Below are 22,017 nucleotides of genomic sequence, written 5' to 3' on the forward strand. Positions count from 1 at the left end.
TCTTCCTTCTCTTACAACTAGTGACTTTAATCCTTAAAGATATGGATTATAGGTTAAAAGCTGCAGCAACCCTTTCTTTTTTCTTGCCCTTATAAAAAGCATCATCTGTTTTTTTCTGTATCAACAAAAGCAGAATGTTCAAGTTCAGACCTTGGTTTAGGATCAACAACAGATCTGTACCTCTAACCCCAATGCAGGGGCTGGCAGATGGCTCACAGTGGAATCATCAAACGGACCTCCTTCTCATAGATGTCAGGGATCACTCCCATTGGGAAGCTGACCATGTGCACAATGTTCTTGCCAAACAGCTGGAACTCGCAGTGGATGAGCTGCTCCCAAAAGCCACTGTTGGGCCGGATGATGGGTCCACACGACTTGGTCCCTGTGTGGCGTCCTGAAGGGACATGGTGTGGTACTTTGTGGTAGGCAAGGCACAGGGCAGCTGAGCAGCTCAGGCTGGGGCGCAGTGCAGCGTGCGGACCTGCTTCATCTCCTCAGTGTGGATGTGGTTGATAATAGGACCAAAGAAGTTGTACGGCCACGAGATGGGTGCGCCGACCACAGGCACCTACACGTCCTGGATAAGGTGTTCACCACCTCCACCGAGCAGCTCAGCCATGGTGATCTGGTGGCTGGACAGCAGGAGCTTGCTGGCAGCCACTCTGTTGCTGATCTGCGAGAGGCCGCTGACCAAGGGCGGCCGGAAGTGAACCGGGCAGGCACGCGGGGTGCTGTCTTCCGGGCAGTGGGTCGCAGTCAGCGAAGTGTGAGGGCTGCACCTTTTTGCAAGGCTGCGACTGTGGAAAACTCTCTCCCGCAGGAGGGTGGGCAGGTTCACTCAGGAAGCAGCCACGCCATGAAGCCTCGGGCGAGGGTCTCTGGGAGAGTGAAGACCCGGGGCCACGATCCCTGCCGGCCCAAAGCTTTGGTTTCCAAGCAATGGAGGAATGGCCGGCTGTGCCTGGTCTTCAGAGAAGTCCAGGCCTTGGCTCCGCACCCTGGTGCAGCCCTGCCTGGGCTCACCTGGTTACCCACCGCCTTGGGTCCTTTTTTAAAAACTGGCATTCTCTAAGAGTTCTCACTCAGCCTCTCTCCCACATGCCATCTCCCAGAATCTCCCAGGATCTTCACACCTTGCAGGGGGGATCAGATCACCTTTCACAAGGCACAAGTCAAATAGTGACCTGCTCAAGGTCACACAGCAGCAAGGGGCAGAGCTGGGAATTGAACCTGGGTCTTTCAGTGGCCATTTCACAGATGAGTAAACAAGCTGGGAGAGGCCCATGATGTGCCAAAAGCCATATGTTAGGAACTTATGAACCATGGGACTACGTGCTGCTCCAGGCAAGGGACTGTCTCTCAGTCATCCCCACACCCAGCCCAGGGCCTGGCCCAGAGCAGATGAATGAATGAAGGATGGATGCAAAGCCTAAACAGATTGACAACCTGGTGTTAGCAACTGGGCCTAAAAGGAAAAATCAAATATTTTCAGATTTCATAAACCTAGTGGTCTCTGCAAAGTCAGAGTTGGGGTTCCCTCGAGGACACTCCTCCCCAGTACCCGACTTCCACTTCTCTGACTGTTCCTCACTCTCCATTCCAGCCTTACTTCCTTGTTGGCCTTACCCCTTTTCCAGAATGTATGGGAAAGGATCCTATGGGTCTCTCCTCAGGCTCTGTCCAGCCCCAACCCCAAATTCAAGCACTTATTCATTTTAAGAGCTCAGTAAACACTGGCAAATGAATGAATGAATGGTAAACAGGTGAATTATCAGAGACTGTCATCCATTTATTCATTCAGCAAATATTTATGAAGTACCTACTCTATAGGATGCAGGGTGCTAGGCTCTGGGATACGGTGGGGAGCAAAAAACTAGCAGCTTTCCAACAGGTCTTCTGGACTTTAGTCCTCTATCCATTTTAGCTATTTTGCTCTTATTTTCAAATTTACCTTTCTGTAAACTGGATTTAGATCTCATCCCTCCTGTACTCAACAACTTTCAAGGCTTCCACTGCCTATCAGAAAATGGCCGAATTCCTTGACATTTAGGACCGTCTAAGATCTATCTAGCTGAAACCTACACTCCCAGCCTCATCTCCTGTCCCTCACTTCCTCTTTCCCTCTATTATATATTTTATGGTCTAGCCCCTGCCTGAGATGCCCTTCTCATCTCAATTGGTCAGCTATTGCTATGTTACAAACCAACCCAAGGCTCTGTGGCTTAAAGCAATAATTATTTATTGTCACTGGCATGAGTCAGCTGGGCTGGGCCCTCCACTGAGGGCTGAGCTCAGGTCTGCTGTGCTCACTCTGGGACCCAGGCTGAATGGGCAACAGCAACACAGGGGAATCTCTTCTCATTGTGATGGCAGAGGCACAGGAGGGTGAGCCCAACGAAGCAGGCCCGCCTGAGGCTCACTTCACATCTGCTAACTTCTCATTGGCTAAAGCAAGTCACACGACAGAGCCCAAAGTCAAGGAGCCAGTACACTTCGCCCACCATGAAGCCAAAGCAAGTCACATGGTCAAACCCTACATCACTGGAGGCTTGGGGAAGAGGGAGGTAGGGTGTGAATATTGTTGTGAGTAATAATCTAATCTAACACACTCTCTCTGCCTAATGAAATTGTGTAGTAAGGTGGAAGTCAGGCTTGGAAATGGAAGGCCTGGTTCTGAAGCATGGCTATTCACTCTACTTTCTGAGAGGCCCAGACACAGTATAATCCCCCAATACATCCTCCATTCAATACATACACACCAAGAATCTGCTGTGTGTAGGAACACAATGCCAGACTCTGAGCCAGACTGGTGAACAAAACTGACATGTCCCTGCTCTCCTGATGGTACAAATGAAGCTCTTGAGCCTGAGTGTCAGCTCTCTCATCCACAAAGGGGAGAAACGACCTCACAATACACGAGAAAGCCCGTGGGAAGCTGGCTGTGAGTACAAGTAAAAGTGGAGAAAGGCTTATCTCCTTGGAAGTGATCTCTCACCAATCTGAATCCTTAAAACAATTAGTTACCATGTTGTTAAAGGCTCACCCAGTCAATGAGAATTTATCGAAGTCTACCCTGCACCTGGAAGACAGGTGTTTTCTTCCTGCCTTCCCAGACAGCACCCAGCCCAGTGCCATGCCCATGATAGGTGCTCGTTATATGCCAACCTGGGCTCCAGAACCTCAATCCCTTTCCTCACTCTTTCCTGGAAACAGCCTCAAACACTGAGGTTTCCACCAAAGTCTTCCCATTCACCCAGAAAGAAAAATGTAGTTAATCAAAGCAATCTGGCCTTTTCTTTCCATTCCCACCACTCCTCCCACCCCCACCCCAGAGCGAAACCTCCCTAAGTGATGAAATGTTATAATAAGGATTTGGCATATTTACCTTGTCAAAGATTGTGCTTTTGTGGTATCTCACAGAGCACACACAGATTAAAAAGCCAACAGCGAGATGGACTATCTGCAGAGGCCAATGAGGAAAGAAAACAAGAAAACCAAAACCTCAAGATAAGTCAATAACCTCTAATCACACACAGACTAACTAACTGGGCCTTTCTGGCAAAAATAATGCAAATTAAGAGTTATAAAAATTATTGCTATTATTAGCTGCATCATTATTATTATAATAAATTAAATACTGGCCAGAAATTCAAAAGTCTTTCCTCAGGGTCTGGTTTCTTCCGGTTTTCTTGTGCACTGTTACATCCGGCGGTGGTTCCCCACTGCCCATGGGAGCCAGTGGATTCCTCATCCAGGCACCGGAGGCCCTCCAGGAAATGGTAACCACCCGCTTGTCCATCACTCACTCACCCAACAACTAGTTTTTCAGCACTGCTATGGACTGAATGTCTGCATCCCCCAATTCATCTGTTGAAATCCTCACCCCCAATGTGATGGTATTAGGAGGTAGGGTCTCTGGGCAGTAATTAGGTCATGAGTGGGGAGCCCTTGTGAATGGGATTAGTGCCCTTATAAAAGAGACCACAGAGAGCTAACTGGCCCTTCCTGCCACGTGAGGATACAACGAGAAGTCGGCAGCCTACAACCTGGTAGAAGACCCTCACAAGAACCCAACCATGCTGGCACCCTGATGTCAGACTTCCAGCCTCCAGACTGTGAGAAATAATTTTTGTTATTTATAAGCCACGCAGTCTGCGGTATTTTGTTACAGCAGCCCAAACTAAGATAAGCACCTATTTTGATGCCCATGCTGGTCAATGGGTCATAATTTTACCTCTCCAACTCTTTCTCTCTCTAATTCCCTAACAGAGATCCTGGTCATGGCCCAATCCCTTTGGTGTCCTTCAAATTTATAGTTCTGTTTCCATCTCCTCCAGCAAGTCTTCCCTGATGCCTCCAGGTGTCTCTGAGGACACGTGCTTTCTCTCCTGTGGGTGACTGTACATGTATGGCTGTGCATACCTTGCTGGACATGCTACACACACGCTTATCTGTCCCTTCACCTCGTGTATGCCTGTGTCTACCCACCTACACAGGGATCATGGTTCATGCCTCATAGCTGGTGTTTAGTAAGTACTTGTTGACAGACTTTACTGTGGACATAATTCAACATAAACCTTAGTAGCAGTTGGGACAGGAAAAAATAAGTTGCTATGAGGTGGACACTAGGAGAAGCTAGAAGGTGTACTGCTCAGTGCCTGGCACATAGGGTCTAAGCCAGCAGGGCCATCCCAGCAGCCAGGCCGCTAGGTAACTGGTATGCTCTTTACATTCAGATCGCCTGCCAAGGACAGTTGACGTTTGCATCTCCTACTTCTATAGTGTGGACTACTGAGGAAAAAAGTGGTGTTTGAATCGACACACTGAACACTATTCTAATCCTTCCAGGTACGTGATGCAACTCAAAGGTACTGCTAACAACGTTACCAACAAAAAGGATTTTGGTGGAGCTTCTCTAATAAACCACACAGTATCTGTACTTTTACCTTCTAAACTTGCTCCTCTTCCGGCCTCCCCTAATTTCAGTTAATGGCACCACCACAGAGCAAATTATCAAAGCCATGCCAGTTTCAGGATCTATCCACAAACCTATCAAGTGTGCTGTCAGCTCCACTTGCAAAACAGAGTCAAACCCACCCCCCTGCTCCTCCAGGTCCAAACCACCATCAGGCCTGGACTATTCCAACAGCATCCACGCAGGTCTCCCAGCTTCCTTCAGTCTCACCCCCAGGAAAGCCCATTCTGCACACCACAGCCAAGTGACCTTTTAATATAAAAAGGTAAATTAGATCTCCCCCTGCTTCAAACCAATGGCTTCCACTGTTGGAATAAAATCCAAACACTTTCCTGTTATCTGTAGGCCCAGTGAGCTGTCACTGCACCTCCACTCTGCTCCATCTCCTGACACTGTCCTGCACACACGGCTCCAGTCACATCCTTTCCGTCCCTTAAACAGGCCTTAAGACCTTGGCATTTGCTGTTCCTTCCGCATGGGAGGTGCTTTTTCCAGGTGTTCACGGCTGGCTCCTCCTCAACTCTCTGGATTTACCTCTAAAGGCACTTGCTCCCCAAAGCCCAGGGAACAAAGCAGGGGATCCCCTCCCACCCCACCACCCAGCACCCTTGTCTCTCTCTAGCCTAATGCTCTTTGTTTTTCTTTATACTCTTCATCGCACCCAAAATTTTTTATTTTTTTTTAAATGCATTGTTAAACCCTCACTAGAATGAAAATTGATATAGGAAAAGGATTTTTTCTGTTTTGTTCACCACTATATCTTCAGCATCTGTAACAGTGCCCACAAAGTGAGCATTTGAAACACATTTGTAAATAAGGAGCACACCTACCCACTCATAGGTATGCACTGCTGAGTGGCTTCCTTCCAAAGTGTAGAGTATGAAAAGATGGGGGAAAAAGAGTAATTTTATAGTGGAGAAACCTGACAAACACTGCCTCATCCAGGTGATCCAGGCTGTACTAGTCCGTTTGTGTGGCTATAACAGAATTACCTGAGACTGGGTAATTTATAAAGAACAGAGGTTTATTTGGCTTATGATTCTGGGACAGCAGTATCTGGCACGGGCCTCAGGCTGCTTCTACTCATGGCGGAAAGTGGCAGGCAACTGGCAGGTACAAGCAGATCACATGACGAGAGGAACAAAGAGAGAGAGAGAGGAGGTGCCAGGGTCTATTAAACCACCAGCTCTCACAGGAACTAATAGAGCGAGAACTCACTCATTAATCCCCCCTCTTCCAGGGAGAGCATTAATCCATTTATGAGGGATCCGCCCCCATGAGTCAATCAGTTTCCAACACTGTCACATTGGAGATCAAATTTCCACATGAGTTTTGGAGGGGACAACACATCCAAACTCCATCACGGGTTAATGTCAACAGTGATGAGTCACATGGATAGTATGTACCCTTGATAGGATGTGATGAGGATGGCACTTTACCTCTGTGTCTTCCTCCTCAAACATATAACTCCAGTCCAATCACAAGAAAAACAGTAGACAAATCCCAACTGAGGGACAAATACCTGACCAGCACTCCTCAGAACTGTCAAGGTCATCTCAGACTGTTCAGGAAAGTCTGAGAAACTGTCACAGCAAAGAGAAGAGACTCTAAGGAGAGATGACAATTAAATGTGATGTGGTACTCTGGATGGGATTCTGAAACAGAAAAAGGACATTAGGGAAGAACTGAGGAAATATGAAAAGCTTACAGGCTTTATAATAATGTATCAATACGGGTTCATTAACTGTGACAAATGTACCATGTTAATGTAAGATGCTAATAATAGGGAAAAGTGGGTGCGGGGAGCTCTCTGTACTGTCTTCTCAATAATTCTGTAAATCAAAAACTCTTCTAAACTAAAAAGCTTACTTAACAAACACATTTGTTAGGTGAATGAATGTGCAGTAATAAATGCTGCACACATATTTTCATGTCTTTTTGTAAGAATTTACTAAGCCCAGACTGCAGCAGGATGCTAGAAAACAGACTAATTCCTGAAGTCTCTTACGCATTGTCTGGGTCATACTTTTTGCATCATTACTTTGTTAACAACACGTTTGAAACACTAACTCAACTACCAGTGGTTCTAAATGAGGAGCATTTGGGTCAATGATAAAAATGACAAATCCCACCCAATTGAGGGCGTGAATCACATTTTCCCACTGCTCTCATGTACATCCAGCCACAAGCACTGCTGAGGGCCTACTGGGTGCCCAAGCCTGGGTTCCCTTAAACAGCCAGCTCCTGTCCTAGATGGGCAAACACCAAGCTGGTCAAACACATGACTCTCTTCCAATGGGTCAAATGGTGCAGAACAGACCACAAATGGCACGGATGTTAAGAGAAGACTGATAGTGGAAGCTGGGGCTGTCAAGGAAGTCTTCCTGCAGGAAGGGCCAGGCTGGACCTGAAATAGGACATAGGATTTGGAGAGACAAGAGGGAGGAAAAAGAGAGGGCACCCCAAGGTTGCCCACAGAGTCCAGAACCAATTGCAGAGAGTGGTCTGATTAGAGCTGCAGGGTCCCTAGAGGGACAATGGAAGAGGAAGTTGGTAAAATTGACCTGGGGCCAGACCAGAAAAGGCCTGACAGATCTTTAAGTGCCCCTGCTCATTCTTACTGTTCATATGCTACTTGCGTTCTTCTCCCATCTCTCCTACCCATCTATAAACCTTCTAGGGGCAAGATCCTTGTCTGCCTCTTCTCTGCCTGCTCTATAGGGTCCTGCACCTGGTAATGGCCCAAAGAAATATCTGCTGAATGAATAAAAGAGGGAATTAATCTAAGAAGCCGAGACTTTACCTCTTACACAACAGGGAAGTCTGCAAGGTTTGCAGAAAAATCCAGTCAAAAAGACAATTCCTCCACTATCTTATCAATCCCTTCTGCTGCTTTGTTTCCCTTCAGCATTTACCCCTCCCTGACTTCTAACCAATCATTTATGTATTTGTTTCTTGTCTGTCACCTCTCAGTCATTCAACAAACATTAACTAATTACCTACTATGTGCCCAGAGTGTTCTAAGTGCTAAAGATATAGACAACATAGACAAAAATCTCTGCTCTCATGGAGTTGACATTCTAGGGATGGGATGAAGAGCAATAGTCAGTTAAACATACAGAATGCTACTGGTGGCAAGTGCTATGGAAGAAAAAGGCAGGGAAGCAGGAGAGTAAATACAAGGACGTGATTTGAAATTTTAAATAGGGTGGTCTGAGGAAACTGCCTTTGAGCACCTGAAGGAGGTAGGACAGGAATTTTTTTCCTTTTTGTTCACTGGTACATGCCTAGTACCGGGAGCAGTACCCGGCGTGTAGCAGGCACAAAAGAATGAATGAATGAGGGTGTTGGGAAGGTTAATCCATTTTTTAATTAAACTTTTTATTTTGAGGTAATTGCAGATTCAAACGTAGTTTGAATATAAGAAATATAAGAAATATAAGAAATAATACCCTTCACCCAGTTTCCCCAATGATAACATCTTACATAACTATAGCACAATATCAAACCAGGATATTAACGTTGATACAATCCACTGATGTGATTCAGGTTTCACCAGTTTTACATGCACTCATTTATGCACATGGATACATGGTGTATTTTTCTATGCAATTTTAAGGGTTAATCCATTTTTAATGTGCAAAATAGGAGGCCACTTAAAGAGTCCAGGACTGACAGAAAGTGGGGTGAAGCAAACCACCACTCGCTGAGCAGGCTGGACATTTTCACATGCTTGAGCTCCATCTACCCTTGCAACCATCCTAAAAAGGCAGGTATTCTCATCCCCACTTCACATATGTGAAAACTGAGGTACTCAGAGAAGGAACTTGTTGGAAGTTACACAGTTGGCAGGCAGAGAAACCAGAACCTCAAACCTATGACTGTCTAGCTCCCACTCTGGGGCTCTTTCCTGAACACAAGAATGGCCCAGATGAAAAAAAACAAAACAAAACAACAACAACAACAACAAAAACTACAGAGGAATCAGGGACCAAGAAGTAGACAAGAGACACTGGAGGAGAGAGGAAACAATGGAGGAGTTGATAAGGATGCCTCTGGGACTCTGAGTTAGGGAGAACAGAAGTGTCATTCACAGGAAAAGGAAATGGAAAGCTGGAGAGTTCTAAGGAAGAAGAGAAGGAAGATGTCCCAGTTCAGCCCTGATTTCATGTGTGATCTTGGGTAAGGTGATTTATACTCTGGGCTTCACGTTCCTCATCGGTACAGGGGTGGGAAGGGCCACTCCATCCCATTTACCACTGCTGTGATCTGAATGTTTATGTCCCCCCAAAATTCATATGTGGAAACCTCATGCCCAATGTGATAAGTGTGATGGCATTAGGAGGTTGGGTTTTGAGGAAGTGATCGGGTCATGAAGGTGAAGCCCTCATGAATGGGATTACTGCCCTATTAAGGGACTGAAAAGACCGAAGTTCTCCCCTTCTACCATGTGAGTACACAGGGAGAAGGTGTCATCTGTGAACCAGAACGCCAATCCTCATCAGACATTAATTTGCCTTGATCTTGGATTTCTCAGCCTCCATAACTGAGAGAAATAAATTTATGGTGTAAATGCCATAAACTATCCAGTTTATGGTATTTTCTTATAGCAGCACAAATGGACTAAAACAACTACCCAGGATTGCTCTAAGGCCAAGGAGAGATGAAGAGATAGCCCTCTGCAAAGCAAAGGCACCAGACCAACTGCCAAAACCAGAGACAAGGCAACCCAACCCACCAGCCCAGACTGCCTGAGGTCTCCCAACTAGAATGACTGGCTGGCTTTCCCAAAGATGAAAATGCAGAATTTAGGTCAGCACACACAGAGAATTTCGCTTTGTTTACAAGAGACAGAGAATGTGTGTTCCTATTAAATGCCTTTGAATCCCAGCGATGATGAGAGACCCAGGGCTGTTTATGGCTTTGGATATTTACTTTTCCCATATACAAATCAGTTCGGGTGCCGTCAGAGCTGACGCCACCTCACACTGCGGCCCTCTGACGTCCTGGCTTCTCCCTGGTGCCCCACACATGGTTTGCATTTATTGGTTTTAACAGCTTTCATTTATATTGTGTGAGGATCACGAAATGACCAGCAAACAGAAGCTCTGATCCGTGCCCTGGAAAAAACACAGAAGCGTGAGGAAGGAGGTTGTGGGGGAGGGCTGGCAAGATTCCTCCAGTCCAAGGAGAAGCAGCTCCTACCCACAGGGTGGCCCAGTCAAAGCCTCTAGGAACCCTTTGGGAATGAAGGATCAATGGATACCACGGCCCCACCCGGAAATGGTCAGAGCACAAGGGCGAGAAGGCTCTCGGTGGTCACAGCCACCCAAAGGCAAAACACTCATGTGCCACAGTGGGAAAAGCAGGTGGCTGCCTATATGTTTGACCTCCTGGAACCAAACATCTGCAAATCTGGGAACAATGGGGCTGGGGTAGTGGTGACTGGGGACTTTCTGTTTTCCACCAGGATACTCAGGCGATGATGTGTAGATATGGCCGATAATTTTACAGCTACACTCGGAATCTCTGAGTGTGTACTTGGAGCCAGGCCCTAGGGAAACCCAGATTCATTAGTTGAGGTTCCTGCCCTCAAAGAACTTCAGTCTAATGGAGGAGACAGACACATAAACACATAAATGACAACAAAATTAAAAATGCCATTTCTCAGCGAGGTCAGAGCCAGCTTAGAAAGTGGGGCTTTGCAGCAGCAGGGTTGCAGTTTATGGTTCACCAAACACTCTCATACGCATCAAGGGGGCTCAGTGAAGGTAGTGGGGAGGGCCCCACCCTGGCTCGTGCTGCTGGACTCCCAACCCAGTGACTCTTCCATCCCCCACTTCTGCTCAGTAAGCGTTCAGGAATCATCTGTCTCACCCATCCCCACTTTGAACAGGTGGAATTCCTCAAATGTGCCATCAAATAGATGACACGAAATGCAAAGGGACATGTTATCCTACAGCAACTATGTTTAAAATGGTGGTCAGGGTCTCACGCTCTCTTACAAAAAGCCCTGTAACATATAACTATGCTGGTCTCACTCAGCTGCCAGGCCACTTTTACAATCTAGTTTCTGAGAGAAAACATCCCCCTTCCCCTGAATTCCTGTCCCGGAAGCTGGTGGCCCTTCTCCCCTGGCTCAGCAATGGGAGCACCCTGGATCAGACGAGGGAGAATACCGTTCTAAGGCAGCTCCTTTCTCAAGTCCAGGGACTTGAAAATGACCTGGGGTCCAGTTTGACCAATGAATGAATGAGTGAACCAATTATTAACTACTGTAGTATTGCAGATCACAGGAGTGGGGGACAATGGCATCCCAATGCACACTGGATCAAGCCCAAACTTTTTAACATGGCTATGAGGCCTCCATGAAATGGCCCCTGTGTGCCTCTTTTCCCCATTCCCTAGTCTCCCCATGACTCCCACTAGTGTTCTCCATGAGTGAGTAAATACAGTCTCTCAGTGTGGATCAATACCACAGCCAGCACCCCCCACACCCCCACACATGGTGCTTCTGCTGAACTAGGTAACACCCGTTTGTCCTTCGATACTGAGCTCAGGTGGTAGTCCATTAAAGCCAAACCAGGTGTTCATAAGGAGGGGAGGCCTGTCTGTTGTATTCAGTGGAGCATCTGCAACAGCAAAGAGAACTCCTGGACAGCACGGACGTAGGCTCATGCATGTTAGTAGCATCCAGAGGACTACAGATGACCTGTGACCCTGTAAAGCCCCAGTTGCCATGAGTGTGGGGGCTCAGGGTCAGTGCTCAACAGTGACATTGTGAATCAAGTAACAGACAGGTGGGAACTGACATCCTGCCCAGCTACTATGGCAACCTGAACAGGGATTCCTCAGGACTGGGGACTGGGGATGGCCCTCTGTCGTATTTCTCCACTCCTGTACCCACACCAGAGAGCTCTGCAGAGAAGCATCCAGCCACCCAGACTGGTGCTGTTATAACGGCAGCCTCCACGTCTGTGGGGCCCTCTGCCTGCCCTGCCATCCTTGCACCCTCCAAGGCCAGCTTCTGCTCTCAGTGCCCCCACAAACCCTCTTGTCACCCCCTCCTCACCCTAGCTCCTGGAAAACTGAATACCGCACTCCTCAGAGCTGCAGCCTTCCTCAGGAGGGAAGCTCAGAAGTCTCTCAACCCCGTGCCCCTGTCACCTCCCAACCTCCTACCTTTCATCCCTCCAGTCTCAGAAAAAGAGCGGACTCTCCTACTCTTAGATTCCAGTTCGTCCACTTTCTCTGGGTCACATCCCCTCTCCTCATGAGATGCAGAGAGGTTGAGAACACAGGCTCTGCAGCCAGACTTTCTGGGTTTAAACTCCAGATGCTCCACTCATTGGCTCTGTGACCCTAGGCAAGTGAGTTACCTCACTGTGCCTGTTTCATTACCTGTGAAATGAGGCTGACTCTACCTGAAGGATTGCTTTGAGGATTATGCGGGGCTCAAAATCATTCTTGGCACTCTGCTGTGAGGCACCTCTCTTTGGGGTCTCTTCAGCCCCTCCTTTCTCTACCAGTCCCAAATGAACAAATAAATTCAATTCATTAAGTAATTACAGGGTATTTCTCTTTGGGAGAAAGAGAAGAGGAAAAACACATGTGCACCTGTTACCACTAAGAGCATAGAGCCCTTGAGGGCCTATAAAGTCCTTCCCAGGCTTTATCCTACTCGATTCTCCCAATCACTTAGAGTTGCTGCTATTAACATCTAACCTGTCTGAGCAGTGGAAAAAAAGGATGCTTAGAAAGGGAAGAGCCCCAAATCACGGATCATAACCCAGGGCAGAGCTGGTCCCCACTCCAGGGAAAGTGGGAGACCACGGGGAAGCAGAGCCAGGACGAATGTGGCCAGACATTACACATGCAGATGGTCAGAAAAAAATGACCATGCTCCGGGTGGTCGGACCACACAGTTCCAAACAGGTCAACCACCCACTCATCCCTGCTCTGGATGAGGCTCAGTGCATAAGAGACTAAGAGAACAAGAACCATCTTTTGTATGGGGTAGGCTTCACTGCAAGACACAGAGATTGTGAAAATGGACCAGTAATAACAAGTAAAATGACCACTACTTAAACCACCACAGTGAACATTCATTACCTCTTACTGCGGGGATCGAGCATTCAGCTATGTGATTTCCATGCATCGTCTCATTTACACCTCACAACCACCCCAGGGTGTAAATACTCTTGTGAGCACCATTTTTTCAGATGTGGAAACAGATGCTCAGCCATGCAGCCAAAGTGGAGCAGCTGGAATTCCAACTCCAGTCCAGTTTCTCTCTCAGGGTATCAAAAGATGTAAGTTGAAATCCCAGCTCCATCATTTTGCTCAAAGTACTTAGCCTCAATTTCCTCCAAATGAGGAAAATAATACTTTTCAGGATTGTTTTAGGAATTTAGTATGATAACCCTGAGGCCTAGCACATAATAGGCACTGAATAATAACAGCTCTCTTGAGGGCTGGATAGGAAAGGGAAAGAATAAAGGCAATGGAGGGAGGCCGGAAGATACCATCCACACCTCCCCATCCTGGCACTTGTGCTTAACAGTTTCCTTCCTCCCAGAATGGCCCTTTCCACTCCCATTTCCAGGGACCCAAATCCTGTTCAACCTCTCTCAAAGGTCTCTCTCAAAGCCACCTCCATCAAGAAGCCTGGACCCTCCACCAGCACCCTTCACCCAAAACTATACTGATGGAAGCAGAATAATATAAAGTTATCTGCAAGACCATCAGCAGGTCTTGGCATGGGGGTTTTATGGTGCTAGGTCAACTAAACATCCCAGTCAAGGTCAAGCACGATGACCAAGCATTGTTATCATCCAGGTCCCAAAGTGCCTCAGTTTACCAATGCCATGACCAATCCACAGCTCTTCAAGCTGCATCTCAGCCCCAATTCGGGGCCTGGTGCTCAAAAATGTCCAAAATCCAGTGGATGCTACAGCCACCCGGCTGGACATGGGGGAGGGGAGGCCTGGGAGTGCAATTATTTCGCACTGAGTGACCAGAAGTAAATTCAGACCCCTTTCTCAGCTCAGTGACAACACTAGCAAAACAAACAAACAAACAAATTTTTAAAAAAGGAGGAGCCAGGAAACCATCTAGCTCCCTTCTAGGTGTCCTCGAGGGCGCAGGGACTGGAGCAGAGGAAACAGGGAAGCGCATGTGAAAAGCCTCTAGAAATTGCAAAACGCCATGCAAATGGTTGGAATTATCATTGTTAATTAGGCTTTTGTCTCTTCTCAAGCTCAAGGCCAAGCAGCTCAAGAAAGGGAAACCGTGTGAACTAAGGCTAAAAGATGAGCCCCAGAGATTTCCAAGAGGCTTTCTCCGTCTGGATCTTCCTTTCTAAAAGGGGCTTTCAAGTTGGACCGAAGGCTTAAATTATTAATGGCCTCGAAGGTGCATTTAAGTCCCTAGGAGATAACACTGGCCAGGAATATATCTACGTATCTATATAATATATTTATCTTAATAGGGAGAAAGGAGGTAAATCCTTTAAACAGAAGATGAAGGGGGAAAAAGGCCTACCCTTTTATTTTTGCACAGCGGCTCCTCCCGCACCCCGCCACCGCCTGCCCCGCGGAAACGCGAACACAGCTCGCTCAGAGGTGGCCTGCAGGGTCCCGGCTGTGTCGCCGTCGCCGCCACCTGGCCAAGGGGTGGGCGGAGACATGCGCGCTGCGGCCCACACGTCGCAGATCGTTTAGGAAACGTGCACTTGCGCTCACGGAAGCCGGGCCAGAGCGGCGAACGCCGGACCACGCAGCCCCGACCGAGCACGGAACGCTCAGAGCGCTGCTCCGCGCCGGGGCCTCCCCGGACATCCCGATGGGCACGGCCGCGCGCGCTGCCTGGTCTCCGGCCACGGTGCACGCCGAGAGGGGCCAGGCTGAACTGCGGACGGCCCCAGATGCGCCACTCGCGCCCCGGCCTCCACTCAGGCACCGCCAGTCTCCGAGGCCTAGAACCCCGCAGCCTTTTGCCTAACTTTTTACTCCTCCCTATCTCGGCTTCACCTGGGCTTCCTCCAGCAGGGCTTCCTGGACCGTCGCAGGGCTGCAGGAGCTGTGCCTCTTCTGTGCTCCCACAACACGCCACATAACCCGCGGCCGCCTCCAGCCTCCCCCATCCCTCTGCTTGGGCACCAGCATTGCTCGTGCTCACTTTTCTACCCCCAGCACCTATCCCGTGCCTGGCACACGGGAGCAACTGAAAACATTTCTTGAGTGCAATGTGTGATGTTCAAATCAGGATAATTAGTATATTCATCATTACGCAGTGAAATCGATTTTCGTGGCCCTTTACCAATTCCTCCGTTGCCCCCCCCGTTTCTCACCCCGCTCCACCGCAACCTCAGTTCTGTTCCCTTAAAAAGTTCAACATATTGTTGCGATTGTTCCAATTTAAAAAAATAAATAAATAAAAAATAAAAACATTTCTTGAAAATAATATAATGATCATTTAAAAATGCAATAATAACTGAGCTACTCTTTGCTGAGTACTCATGTCTGGCACTGTACTACAGTGCTTTACACTAATCACTTAATCCTCACGGAAACCCCATGAAGTTGATAAGTGAGGAAACTGAGGCAGATACAGGTTATGTAACTAGCATAAGGTTATTTACACTCGTAATAAGGGCACTGGTTCTGGGCACTGAAGGGAGTACTGGACCATCCTGAGCCAATGCCTGGAGGCTTTCCAGTGGAGGGGACTCCTGAGCTAAGTCTGCACCATGATGTGTAAGTTTATTTAAAGACTGATTTTTGGATCTAAAAGTAGACTCAGGCCAGGATATTCCTCTGAATAAAGGAGATGGGGCAGGATCGTTAATGCAGAAAACACAAGCTCATAAGTTAAGAGCAAGTGAGAAGTACATTTTAAGGCTTCCTGCCCTTCCTGACCCGATGGGAAGAAAGGGAGAATCCCAAGAATAAAAGGTTTCTGGGTCTCAGCACTCAGGGCAGGGGAATCTGTGTACTGCCTGCAGGGGAGGGGGATGGTGGGCAAGAAAGCACCTTGCCTAAACCAGTCAGGGGAGGAACACAGGACCCACCAGCAGGTGCAAATGCAGAGACTACACATGTCCTAAGGCCTAGTCTGATGACCTCCTGGCTCTTTTTGGGGTAGCCAGGCACTTAGTGTGGCCCAAGTATAACTTACCCACCAGTCTTTTCAAAACATAGTGCTAAAAACACTTAAATTCAAATTACATGGTCAGGTGGCATCAGCCCACAGGAGACAGTCCAATCTGGTGAACATGTCTTTCTATAAAGTGGCATTTGTTTGAAGAGCCCAGGCTTTTAACACAGACGGCCCTCAGAAGCCCTGCCCAATTCAGAGGAGTAAGTGTTAGCCAGACAGTAAAACCTGGGATGGCACTCTCAGGTAGAGGGAACAGCACAGGCAAACGTGTGGAGACCTGACCGAGGACTGTAGGCAAGAGGGAGGGAGGGAGGAACCGTACAACTCTGCATCACTGCAGCCCCAAAGCCAAGACAGCAAGTGGAGGATAAAATTAGGCATTTTAAAATGAAAATGAGTGAAGGGATGGAGTGAGCCTGGAAGGGCTCACGTGAACTCTGGGTAGTGAAGAGGAGAATAAAAGAGGCCAAGGCACAGATGAAGAAGAGAAAACAACAAACTTTCTCAGGTTGGAGCATGACAGATCCAACAAGGACCTGAGGGTGTTACAAAGTCCTGACCAAGCGAGCCAGCAACAGTCCTGACAGTACTGAATGTGTCTCAGGTGGAAGGTCTAAGAGGTTTCTGTTAATACAGATGCCAAGATATCATCCCTTTTTAGCATCCAGAGCTGCCAACACCCCAACCACAGAATACACCACAAAGCCCCAACTTCAGAATTGGACCACATTCAGCCTAATTTTGTAATCAATTGTGAGCACATTTTAAGCTAGGTTTGAATCAGGAAATAAAAGATAGTCTAAGTAATAATTATAAAGTAGAATATATAAGTGCTGAAAGAATGTCATAAAATGCCATAAAGAATTCCATAAAGGGAAAAAATATATGTGGCTGGGTCATTAAGGAAAGCTTTGCACCAAGTCTTTCAAAGCAGATCAGACCTGGAGCATTCAAGGAAGACTTCCTGGAGGAGGCGTAGCTTTGAGCTGGGCCTTGAAGATCTCAGGATTCAGAAGTAAAAGAGAAAAGGAGGAAATTCCTTGAGAGGGAGGGGGGCCTAGCACAAGCAACAGCGTTTCCAAACTTGGAACAACAGTTTTGTGTTCCAGCGGATGTACTGCACACATTTAAAAGCCTGCGGATCCTGGAGTTGCTGCTCGGCGAGACAGCTTGGCAGCCGCTGAGCAGAACTGAAGGCTGGGCCACCGGCTGCCTGTGGATTAAGTGGGCGGACAGAGAGCCAGTGATGGGAGATAAAAGGGAGTGAAGTGGATAATACTTAGAAGCAAACTTGAGGGGAAAAGAACGTCAGCAGCCCGGCTGGCAGGCTGCGGCGCTCGCCGCATTCTTCAGTTTCCTCCCTAGAAAATCTGCATTACCAGGAGACCTCTTCCTGGCTCTGAGAGATGTCCAAATGGGAACTATTAACAAAGGCATGCTCCCATTTTTATCTCCATCAGAAAGTGCTTTACTGGTCAGGCTTTCTCTCCTTGGCCTGGGATTGGAGGGCGGGTTGGGGGAAGGAGATCAGACAATGTGTTTGCGGATGGGGCTTCTTGGAATTCTTGAGAACTGGCCTCTTCCAACTCTAAAATTTTAGAAGTCTGTGTCTATGAGCTGAAAATTCTTCAAAGCTGAGAGGCTAGGATTTCATGACATGAAGATTCTTTGAATCCAAAAATGTCTCTAAGTCTAATGTTCTAAGATTTCACCATTCTTAGATTCTTTGAGCCTCAAAGTTTAGGCTTATGGTCGAGATTCTCTGAGCCTGGAAGTCTTCTCTCATGAACTTCTGATTCTAAGGCTAGACAATTTCATGACACCTTGATCACCTCTGGCTTTAGAGCTTCACTGTCCTTTAACCGAGGTGCCTAAGCCATCCTGTGCTCCTGCTTCTGAGTTTGTTTTTCCTCCTACATTCAGAGAATATGTTCAATGTTAAGGTCTGAATTAACCGGGTCCTAGGGAGGGGACGGACAGAGCCTGCTGTGCCAGCAGGGGCTCTTCACAAACAGCCATCTGGACACAGACAGGATCCGAGTACACACACACCTAGGAATCCATGCTACGGGGTCACTTCCACACCATGTGCCAGACATTTGCTGATCAACTCCCAACCAGAGGGTTCAGTGTAAAGACACATGCATGGGGCAGGCTGTGGAAGCACAGGGTGAAGGTGGGGCCAGAAGAAGCCTGTTTCCTTCCCAGTCTAGGTTCTGGACTTACATGGGACAGACTAGGCCAGCCTGTTTAATCCAACACTGACTGAGGTGCTCTCACTCTGTGGATGACTTCCAGGGAGCTGAGGGCTCATCATGGTCTGAGGTCCTCTGGGTGGCCCATTTGCCTTGGGGGAGGTGTTTGTTCCCTTCACTCTGAGGAAGGCACATGGATCTGACAGGAGGATATAAGGTAGGGTCTAATGCTGTGAACTTGAGGACTGCCACACAGGCTGAGAGAGGGCCAGAAGACTTAAGAATGGCTGTTCTTGCAGGACGGGAAGTTAGAGAATGGTTCTGAAAAACTGGAGTATATTACAGGAAGAGAAAGGAAGAACGAGGTCTCCATATGAAACGTGAGAACCAGAACACAAGAGAGATTGATATTCAGGTGCCCAGTGCCTCAGTTTCCACAGCTGTAAAACATGACGAATAATGGCTACCTCTCAGGGTATAAAGCAATGTGCACTCTCAGGTAATGAACATTCTGTTGACAAAAATTATGCCCCTCCCAGGTCTCTGTTCCCAGGTCCTGCACTGGCACAACATAATAACATGCACTGGTTGAATGAGTGGGGAGGCAAGTGAGGGAGAGAAGCCATCATGAAGGACAGGATGCAAGACTGGGCAGGTGGCCAGCAGACTATGCCGTGACAAGTCAGGGCTCTCTCTGCTCTGTAGACTGGCGGCAGGCTCACCCCCCAGAACCAACAGGCTTTCAGACAAGGAGGCATCAGCAGCAGCCCTCCAAAGGCAAGCCTGCCAGCTCCTCCCAACTACTGATAACTCAGGCTCAAAACCTCAGGGTAGGGTGGCCCAGGCCCTCTAAGGTATGGAGGCCAAACATGAGCATCATAGAAGTCAGAACTGGGCCTACACTGGAAATTGTCTAGCCCAATGCTCTCATGGGACAGAGGGGACAACTCAAGCCCAGAGAGGAAAGAGGATTAGCCCAGTCACAGGCAAGGTAGTAATGGAGTTAGGATTAGAGTCTGCTTTGAATGTGAATTACCCATGCTATAATCTGAACGTGTGCATTCCTCCAAAATTCATATGTTGGAACCAACCCCCAAGGTGATGACATTAAGAGGTGGGGCCTTTGGGAGGTGATTATGTCATGAGGGTACAGCCCTCATAAATGGGATTAGAGCCCTTATAAAAGAGGCCTGAGGGAACTTGTTTGCCCTTTCTGCCATGTGAGGACACATGGAAGGAGCCATATAAGAGGAACAGGTCCTCACCAGACATTGAATCTGCTGTCACCTTGATCTTGGACTTCCCTGCCTCCAGAACTGTGAACAATAAATTTCTGTTGTTTATAAATTGCTCAGCATAAGTAGTTTGTCATAGCAGCACCAACTGACTAAGATAACCCACATGATGATTTTGACATTTTGTGTCTTCGTAGGAAGGCATGGAGCTACTGAAGTTCAAGAAAGGGGATCTTCACTATGGCTTATGTAATCTTTCTTCATACATTTCATTCATTTAATAGTGCTAGATGGTGGAAGGGAATTAGGAATGGGCATATCATGGTTTCTGACCATTTGATCATTCATTCATTCATTCTCCAAATACAGTCATCCTTTGGTATCCATGGGAGGTTGGTTTCAAGACCTCTCACAGATACCAAAATCTGCAGATGCTCAAATCCCTGATATAATGGCATAGTATTTGCATATAACCTATGCACATACTCTCATATACTTTAAATCATCTTTAGAGTACTTATAATACCTGATACAGTTTAAATACTATGTAAATAGTTGTTACACTGTATTACACAAAGAATAATGACAAGAAAAAAGTCTGTACACTTTGAGTACAGATGCAACTTTTCAAAATATTTTTGATCCGTGGTTGGTTGAATCCACAGATGTGGAACCCATGGATACAGAGGGCTGACTATATTTGTAGGGCACTTGCTAATACCTGCTTGGCCCCCAGGACGTAGATACAGAAGCTCTGACTATAAACCAAGGAGACTTTCTTTATTTGACTGTGCAGGCTTAGCCTGTATTAGGGGGACCTTCCTCACAATGGTCCCCTGGAAAGCTGGGGATGCATTCCAGGGAGGCAGCTGGTACCCAGAATGTATGTGGGAACTCCTATTTTAGAATCACCTTCAGATCCAATTTATAAGCCAGGGAGAAAATCAGTTTCAGCACTTTTCAATTATCTCTCTCTTTGTCTATTTTATTTTTTTTAAAGAAAAAAATGATGATCTCCCCCACTCCAGCACACACACACACACACACACACACACACACACACACTCTCTCTCTCTCTCTCTCCACCAGATAATGCCATCTGACTATTAAAAACAAAAATCAGTTCATCTCTCAGATGCCTGAAAAGCATGGGCTTTGGCAATGGACACACCTGAGTTTGAATCCTGAGTCCATGTGGCCTTTCTGTGTAATCATACCCAAATGACTTAACCTTTTCAAGTCTCAATTTATTATCTTTAAAAGAGATATGATAATAAACCTTGTAGTATCTCTGTGAGGATTAGAGATAATGTACTTTCAAGGTCCACTGCAGCATCCCGTATAGAGACAAAGCTCAGAAAATGATTTTGTGGTTTTTAACTCCCCAGTGAGGAGCTTTCAGAGTTTTGCAAACCTTCAGACACCTTTGGCAGGCATGCTCCAGTGTTCAGGCCCTACACACATTGGATGGTAATGCCAGCATGTTTGTTAAAACACAGCAAAGTACAGAACGGCAGGGTCCTTGTTGTCTTGTTATACCTTGGGGAACCATAGAATCTAGAGGTCTTCTCATCCAGTACCTCCACCATACAGGGGGTGTGGTGGGGGAGGACTGAGGCTCCCAGAGGGAGAAGTAGTGGCAGTCAGTACCAGTCGCTGGAGGTGGCAGGCAGAGCTGATAGAAATCTGCAGGTCCCAAGATTGTCATAAGATCTGGACTCAAGGCTCAGGCATTCCCCAGGCCCCCAGGGGCAGGGGCTCACCACCACCTCCTAATACTTCAGCTTTACTTTGTTCAGCAAAGGATGGACAGTGGATATGGCTGCCAGGAGAAGGACATGGCTGCTTCTCATGCAGCTTTCCTCTTCCCTTGCTCTGGAGCCGGCCTAGACTCTGCCAAGCACAAAACCAACGTTTAAGTTATTATTATACCCTCTCAACAACCTCCCACAGGTAATATCTTCTCGTGCACAAAACCAGCTCAACTTTGAAAGGCTGGTATGGTAACTACTGCCCATTGGACAGATGGGGACACAAAGTCTAGCCCCAAATTAGATACAAGTCATTGGTTTTAGTCTCAGGGCTAGGACTGAAACCAGGACATGAGGAAAATCTTTAAAGGACCTGCCTTCACCGCTCCCACTCCAGCCTCATAGCCAAAGGAAATAATTTCTCTACAAGTCTAAGTTCTCTAAGAAATAAATTTTTAAGGCTTGAAGTCCTAAGGGGCAGACAGAAACAGAAGAAAGAACTAAAGGAAGAAGTACAGGGGGATACCAAATACCTAGGCGGGAGAAAGTCTAGAGGAACAGCGTGGGGCGGGTGGCAAGAAGAACATGTGCTTCATGTAGAGTCAGGCAGACTGGTTCTGTTCCTTATTAGCCATGTGACCTTGGACAAGTCATTCACCTTTCTGGGTGCCCACCTTAGAAAGCCATAGGGTTGTTGTGAG

The 22,017-nt window shown here is 47.3% G+C and overlaps 1 protein-coding gene and 1 pseudogene across 1 annotated transcript in view; both read right to left on the reverse strand.

Moving 5' to 3' along the window:
• The window catches only part of TRABD2B (TraB domain containing 2B), a 33,867-nt gene that overhangs the window by 6,227 nt on the left and 5,623 nt on the right, over positions 1-22,017 (reverse strand). The window lies entirely within an intron of this gene.
• On the reverse strand, positions 213-15,141 carry LOC103586865 (annotated as a pseudogene).

This window comes from Galeopterus variegatus, unplaced genomic scaffold, assembly GCF_000696425.1.
Source record: "Galeopterus variegatus unplaced genomic scaffold, G_variegatus-3.0.2 Scaffold387, whole genome shotgun sequence".
Classification (NCBI taxonomy): Eukaryota; Metazoa; Chordata; class Mammalia; order Dermoptera; family Cynocephalidae; genus Galeopterus; species Galeopterus variegatus.